Source organism: Carassius gibelio, chromosome A6 (genome assembly GCF_023724105.1).
Source record: "Carassius gibelio isolate Cgi1373 ecotype wild population from Czech Republic chromosome A6, carGib1.2-hapl.c, whole genome shotgun sequence".
NCBI lineage: Eukaryota > Metazoa > Chordata > Actinopteri > Cypriniformes > Cyprinidae > Carassius > Carassius gibelio.
Genome location: NC_068376.1, coordinates 6,864,542 through 6,872,826, shown reverse-complemented (window position 1 = coordinate 6,872,826; position 8,285 = coordinate 6,864,542). Strand labels below are relative to the sequence as shown.

At 37.9% G+C, this 8,285-nt stretch overlaps 1 pseudogene; it reads right to left on the bottom strand.

Annotated features, from left to right (window-relative positions):
• Window positions 1-2,040: 2,040 nt before the first annotated feature.
• Window positions 2,041-6,152, bottom strand: LOC128016177 (5-hydroxytryptamine receptor 2A-like; annotated as a pseudogene).
• Between the last annotated feature and the right edge of the window lie 2,133 nt (window positions 6,153-8,285).

Here is an 8,285-nt window from a genome sequence, read left to right as displayed (position 1 = left end):
ATGAGCCATGTCTGAGGGTAAAGGAGGAGTTGTTGCTTCTAGTATGTATCCAGACCAGAGGGTGGATCAGCACCGAGAAAGGACCTCTACAGCCATGAAAGACATCTGAGACCAGGACACTCGATTTATAAATTGTGCGCACAATTTACTAATTCGTTCCCGCGATTTGCTAAATTGTGTGCACAATTTAGCAAATCGAGCGAACGCAATAGTAAATCAAGGGGACGCAATATCAATCGTGTGCACGTTTTAGTGAATTGAGGGAACAAATTAGTAAATCGTACGCCCAGTTTATTTATTTTTTTCTTGCATGTCATGTGCCGGGCTCCGTAGCTGATGGCTCGTTTAATCACAGTCACACTATGTGTGTTGTTTTAATAAGGGAAACTGAAGGCATTGTGTCAGGGAAAAATAAACTGTGTATTAACGATTCCAATCTTTTGTTATTCGTGACTCCGTTTTGATGTAGGCCTAAAGTAAATAGGTTAAATGGAATCGAACACCCCTAATAAATCTGTCTTTAAAGAAAGCGACAAAATCTTCCTTGTACAGTTATTTTAATCTACCCACATCATACACGTCTTCACAATACAATCTATAATATTAATAAATTAGGCTAATGGACATTAAACTATAGAAAAATACAAATAAATAAATAATAATAATAATAATAAATGATGGCATCTTCAAAAGGATACTTTCAAAAAATGTACTCACCATCATACCGTCCCAGATGTATGATTATACTTTATCAGATGAACACAAATATTTTTTGAAAAATAATCAATTGTTGTGAGTCCATATAATGCAAATAGAAAATAGGGATATGGTGGTGAGGAAACATTCACACCAGTACAAAGTTGTGACAAAACCAGTATCCCCGGTAGGCAAGCGTGATTTCACCAAGTACAACATGTTCCTGGATCAACATCCCTGTTGATCCTATAACAACATTCCAATCAACCAATTTTCACTGATGATTAAAACGCAAGTTTTGAGCAGTGTAGAGTAGTGCTTGTTGTTTGTCGTTTCTCCAAATCACAAATGCAGACATTGTTTTAGGTTTACACAGCGTGTAAAAACACAGTATAAGTCATTATATTCAGTAATTATGTCCCCACTGGATGCAACACATGCCTCGTTTGTAATGGTTTTTATTGGTTTTGTCTCATTTAGTAATGTCCAGATCGTGAACAAATCGTTTTATCGTTCAAACGGATCTTCTTAGTGCACATGAATGCACAAATTACTCAAGTTATTGGGCTTATAGACATGCCTGGCACTCTTTCTGATGCGAAATAAACCTATAACAGTACATTGATTCAACTGTGTAAAGAGAACCGATGGGATGTTCACGAGTAGAGAACCTGGACTGAGTCTCTTCCTGCTGGGAGACAGCAGTGTTAAGGGGTGTAACATTTCTGTCACACGTTTGAGGCATTCAGCCAATCACAATGCACTGGATAGCTGGCCGATCAGAACAAACTTAGCTTTTTTCAGAATGATGAGATTTCAGAAAGGCAGGACATAGAGAAGAAACAATATTGTACATTATGTGGAAAATAATGTGTTTTTTAACCTTAAACTACATAAACCCATTTCGTTACACCAAATATAAAAAAATAATATTATTTTTAGCAACGTCATATGACCCCTTCAAGAAGCGGTCTTTTGTTCTGTTTTTACACTTTGCTTGAAAACCAAATATTTTATCCATTTCTTAGTGATTTTTGTTGCTCGCACTGAAAAACCTAACCCTACCACAGCAAGTCTAATGGAAAGTTTTAATTACTGATTCATCAACTGGGTTTGTTTGAACTAAGCATCATGTTAGTTTTTTGCATGATCTTTAGGGGGCCAACATTGAAGGACCTATCTACCTGCACTATATGGTCTCAGAGGACTCAGAAAGACAAATTATTTTTCAATTTAAATTAATTTAAGCATCTGTCACCTCTTTTGGCTTTGAGCCATAGGTAGTATCATCTGCAGACTTTGCTTTGCTGCACAGTTGATCACATATTAAAATAAAATATTCAAGGTTTTACACCCACAAAGAGACGATCTCTAAGGTCTGTTGATGTGAACCATAATTAAAAACCCTCTGGAGTCTCACAAATGACTCACATCCTCTTCCCTTTCCTGCTGGTTTGATGTTTTTCCAGAGTTTAACCTATCTGTGTTGGAGAAGCTCCCAGACCGGCTCCCCTCTGCCCTCCTCTTTAATGAGTTCTCCACCTTTAAGTGAATCCCAGAGGAGCTACACACCAGAGGAGGGATGGTGTTGACCAGTATCATCTGCAGAGGCCTCCTCACCTCACGGTAGTGGCAACGCATGTACCGGGCGAAAGCGGCACGGTAAGTCTTATTGAAGAGCGTGTAGATGAAAGGGTTGACTGCCGATGAGAGATAACCCACCCAAACAAACACATTCATCAGTCCCCCCACCAAATCTTCATCACATGCTGAACCGCACACCACCGCCATTACGTTTGTCACAAAAAATGGACACCACATGATCACAAAGAGAAGGAAGACCACGCCAAGCACTTTAGATGCCTTCTGCTCGTTACTGATGGACTGCATGGAGCGACGGCTAGATCCTCTGGAAGCACCATTGCGGCAGAGAGATGAACGTGAGAAGAGAGGCTCAGAAGAGAATGAGCCTCCTGGGACGAATCCAATATTGGACGACAAATTTGGCCGCACTATGAGTCGGTCCAGACACAAAGTCGCTTCACTTTGCAGAGCACTGATGGTGAGAATGTAGGTGATGATCATGATGATGAGCGGGATGAAGAACGCCACAAAGGAGCCAATCAGAATGAAATTGTTGTCCATCAGTTGGCAGCTTTCATTCTGGAAGACTTTGGTGTGATCGTGCAGGCCGAGGACTGGGACAGGCATGGAGATAACTTGAGACAGATGGAGAAAAAATGAGAGTGAGAAGACAGCTTGGAGCTATGGTTTGGCATACCAGTGCTAATAGATGCAATCTCAGTTGTTAAGCGTTACAGAATTGAGCTGGAAAGCAAATTCTGCCTGCCTTTCCTGCGATCTAGAACTTACCCACAGAGATTGTCCAGGCTGCTATAATTTTGACACGAGCTCTTGTTAGAGAGTTCGAGCGGCTGTGGTGGATGGGGTTACGGATGGCAATGTATCGGTCCAAAGAAATGGCGCATAGGTGCATGATGGAGGCAGTGGAGAAAAGAACGTCCAGGAAGATCCAGATCGGACATAAGGCCCAATGAAGAGGCCAGGTGTAACCTAACAAATCAGAGACACAAAAAGCATGTACTTGTGTGTCTTCAGTTAAAGAAACTGTATTAAATATTTATATAAATATATGTATACATTTAAAATACAGTTCAATAATATCAATTATTTCCAGGGTCGTGACATGAAAGAATTCTTGGAGCTAAGTGAATTTTTATTTTTACTTTTTGTACAAGGTTTTCACACTGTCAAAACCAAAAGTAAAAACTGTAATAGTTATAAAATAAAATTAAAAATAACATTACAGATGTGAAAATAACATATTTCAGATAGCAAAATATGATACCAGCTGTGGATTAGTTGTGGTCACTCAAATGAGCTCTGCTTTGCATGTTTGATCTAAAAACAATGTGTTATGCTTTAGGCAGACTTTGTTTTGTCTAGGTTTTCATTGACAGTTCAGATCTCTAAATGACAAACTTCACCAACAAAAGAAGATGAAGAAAGAAGGAGACTAAATAATTCAGCTCTATTATCATGAATCTGTCCGTACTTCATTTATTGAAAGCCAGCTGTCATAACACCAAAGCCACATACATCTGATAGAACCAGGAAGTGGCATGTTTTATTCTCCTTGGTCAAACTATTCAGGACGTCAAATAGGAAGCATAACCGTTTTTTCTGCACAAACACACCAAAGTGCTGCATGGTTACTGCATAATTAATTCCTCATCAAAGCGCTGGAAGGAGTAGGAAGAGGGATTTCTCTCCCCATGCGTGAATACAAGCAGGCTAATTTAGGACATACCAGACGGCCCAAAACACACTCATTACACGCTGAGATAAATCACCTTTCAGCAAAATATATGGAGGCCTAATTATTTAAAGAAATGCATCGTTTTCCAGAGATACAAATGTTACCACACAAGAAAGTTTGCAGTTTACACCTTTGAAAGAAATTCACCGGAGGCATCTGATGAGTTCTGATTCAGTAAAATAGCTGAAATAAAAAATCCTGTGCACAACCCCAGACATAACTTTTAAGGGAATGCTCTTATAAACAATTTCAAGTCTATAAACAGCATCTGTGGCACATTGACAACAACCACAGACAATAACATAAGAATTATCTGTAGTAGTAAACAGCATGTCACAGACTCTGATTATGGCAGAACATGATCATGACTTGTCTTGTAAAAACAAAGAAAATGTGGATTTCAGATACTTAAATGGAAGTCAAAAGTTTAAGGCAGATGATCAATCAATGTGTACTATTTGAAATAAAGTTGTTGAAATCAGTTTTTTATTTTATTTTATTTTTTTACTTTTTGATACCAAGGACCCCAAATACATTTTGTATAAAATCTAAAAATGTAAAGACAGTTGTATATTTTTCAATATATAACAATACTAATTTGACAGTGCATATTTTTCCTACATACTATTATGATTTATTCATATGGTTATATGGCTTTTATTTCTTTAGAATAGTTATGATTTATCTCAAAGCAAAATGTAAAAATATAAAATATGAAAAATATTATTATATATACAGTGGCATGCAAAAGTTTGGGAACCCCTTGAAGAATCTGTGAAAATATGAATAATTTTAACAAAATAAGAGAGATCATACAAAATGCATGTTATTTTTTGTATAATACTGTCCTGAATAATATATAATACATGAAATATGTTTTTATTTAGTCCAAAAGACAAAAATTGCTGAAATTAAATTAATTAATTATTAATTATTATTAATTATTAAAATAACCCCATTCAAAAGTTTGGGAACCGTTGGTTCTTAATACTGTGTATGGTTCCCCTCAATTGTCCTCATTGTGAAAAGATGGATCTCAAAATCATACAGTCACTGCTGGAAAGGGTTCAAATACAATATTTTATGTAAAATATCTTACTCAGGACAGTACTGCAAAAAACAAACAAACATGCATTTAGTATAATCACTGTTATTTTGTTCAAATAATTCACATTTTCACAGATTCTGCAAGGGGTTCTCAAACTTTTGCATGCCACTGTAAATATTATAAATATAAATATAAAAAATTATATTGTGTTAAATATTTAATTGCTTAAATATTATATAATTTATAATTTATTTTTTTATTATTTAATTACTTTTATAAACATAAATGTTAATTAAAAAAACAGGACTTTGACATCCCTAAAAAACAGTAACCCCCTCAGCACCACCTTGTGGCCCCCTGGGGGTCAAAGGACCCCAGTTTCCTATTGATGATTCTCATTATAAACCCTCCTGGTATCCTTGTGCATTTCATGTGTACTTTACATGTTTTGTACTGGCTTAAAATGGCATGATGAGAAATGAAAGACTGTATGACTTTGCATAGCAAGGCTAATAATCAGTTTTATCACATTAGCATCTTCAATGTTCATGTCTTGAGGCCATAACTTATTTTAACAACTATTTTGGTGAAATGCCTTGCCAGATAGACTTCCATTGTGTATTACTGTAAATTTAATACATGTATGATGAATACACATGTAAAAATGGAGAGAAACTCACCATAGAGGATCATCACCATGGCTACTGGCATTACAAGGATACCCAGAAGCATGTCTGTGATGGCTAAAGACCTCAAGAAGTAATTAGTGGCGTTCTGTAACTTCTTCTCCAAGCTCACCGCCATGATGACCAGGATGTTACCTGTCACCGTGATGATTATGACCAGAGAAATCAAAAGTGCCACCCAGTTCTTCTGGACATACTCAGAGGACAAATGGTCTGACCTGTTCCTGTCTTCACTACCATTGCAATCCATTGAGTTATTGAGAACTGCATTACCCAGAGACACCTTCTGCTCCATGAGCCAGTGTTCGGTGCCTTTGTCTTTTGAAATCTTAGCTGGTATCCCGGAGGACCTGAGTTAAGCAGTCGTCCCATTCAGTGCCATCAACGGACAATTTTTTCAAGCGTGACATCGATTAATTTGTGGAACCCATAGTCCAAATGAAGCATTGCACTCCAAGTCTGCGCAACCAAAAATGTTCCAGTTTGAGAGTGACAACATGTTCACAGTCACCTTCAAGAGCCTCCTGTTTTCCACAGCCCGGTTGATGGTTGTTGTACACGGATGTTTAGAGCTCCACAATCCAGATGGATTGTGATTCAGAATAGAGGAGGCAACTTTACAGCCGAATTTACAGTGTGAGAGAAAGAAAGAATGAGGGCACATGAGAGACTGGAACGCACTGATGTTTCATCCTTGCATGCTTACAGCTGTCCTGGTTTAAACAAAACATGACATAAACACAAAACAAGCAATATTATGCATTGCATCATTCCCCTATGAACGCAAATTGCATGCAGCCAAAATGTTCATACTGGTGGCTCCAGCAGCTAGACTCATTCACCAACGTAAGACATCAAACTCTGTTTATGTTGTGTTTATATACATTACCGCTTAATCTGGAAGAGTTTTCCTGTTTCCAGCCACCTCGAACACGAGAGCTGGAGAATGAGCCAGTGATGATGCATGCCTCTCTCATCAACCCAACATGTGGTCCTGTTCCATTCATCCTTTCTCTTCTCCTTTCAGTACTTCGGTCTCTTATCTCCCTCCCTCCCTCCCTCTCTCTCTCTCTTTGCAGATAGTTCTCTCCAGCTGTAACTGTAGCTGCTTGACTGCTTGAGCTCCCATCAGAAAGTCTTGCCTTTGAGTGGTACCTTTGGTGCTTTTCAGCTGCAACAAAGACATATGAACACACATTTATACAGATATTCAAATAAGTACCTCAAGGCTGGAAACTGAAGGGGGATTTGAAGGAATGTCCCATTTTACCTAGTAAACTTGTACTGTATATCCAGGAAAAACAGCAAATACTACAAATATAAAGCCTCATTTAGAATAAATCAGGTTATTACGGTGGTGTTAACCAGGTGGTGTTCTCCACAAGTTGCTAGTTAAACAACAGATGCAACAGATTTTTTTTACTGTGGATGGCATTTAGACCATCAGTTATCATTTATATGTGTATATATAATGTACCCTCATGTCGTTCTAAATCTGTGTGCATTTATGTAAAAAAAAAAAAAAGTGTCTCTGGTTTTTGAAAGTCATCGTGGCCAATGTTGTTTGAATCCCAGCATTCTTCAAAAAATCTGTTATATTTTAGATGTTATAAAAGAATGGCCAGTGTCTTTTAGTAGGCTCTTAAAAGCATGTCTTTTAGTTTTATTTGCTGCCTTTCACATCACACAGATTTGGGACCATGCATTTACAGTGAAAACAGGAGACTTAATACATAATCATTAATTAAGCAAATATTTATCAAAAGAACATGATGTATGTCATCCTGCGAAAGGTGTTCCACTGATCCCCATTCCTCCTGCAGGATACAACCTGAAATAATCCTGGTAAATTGATAAATTTCCACAGAAGACCTCTGCCATCACAGGATATTAATAATGCATTATTAATACACATCATGAATTAATATTTAATATTTTCCAAGAATACATCCTCACTTTTATTAAAAATGGGGGGGAAATGATACCTCTTCCTCGAGGCAAAATTGGGAGAGATGGATAGAGGTAAAAATTGGAGAGGGGGTAGAAATAGATACAGAAAGGGAAGAAGAATAAAAAATAATGCAGGGCTGAGAAAAAGTAAAAGCTGGACAAACACTGAGTGAGAAAAAAAAATTACAAGGTAAGACAAGGCAGAAAATCCATACAACTTTGGTCCTGCTAATTCTCCAAGGTTTGCGATGAAAAAAGGCAAAGTGAAGGACAGGCCAGAGAGGGCAAACAGATGTACAGTAGCAGAAGTGAAGTGATCAAACTGCAGAGGACAGAACAGGGGAAAAACTCCACCTTGTCTGTCTCCATCCATATAAATGATGGATCGCTCAGCCGGCAGAGAGACTGATAGACCATTCTCTTTCACTCACTCCTCGGTAATGGAAGGAAGGAGTGTGTGTGAGCATAAGAAGAAGCTGGATCGAGAATGTGTGTGTGTGTGTGTGTGTGTGTGTGTGAATCGAGAGGCCCCTGGATGTCCTGTAATTGCTCACCTGGGAGCAGT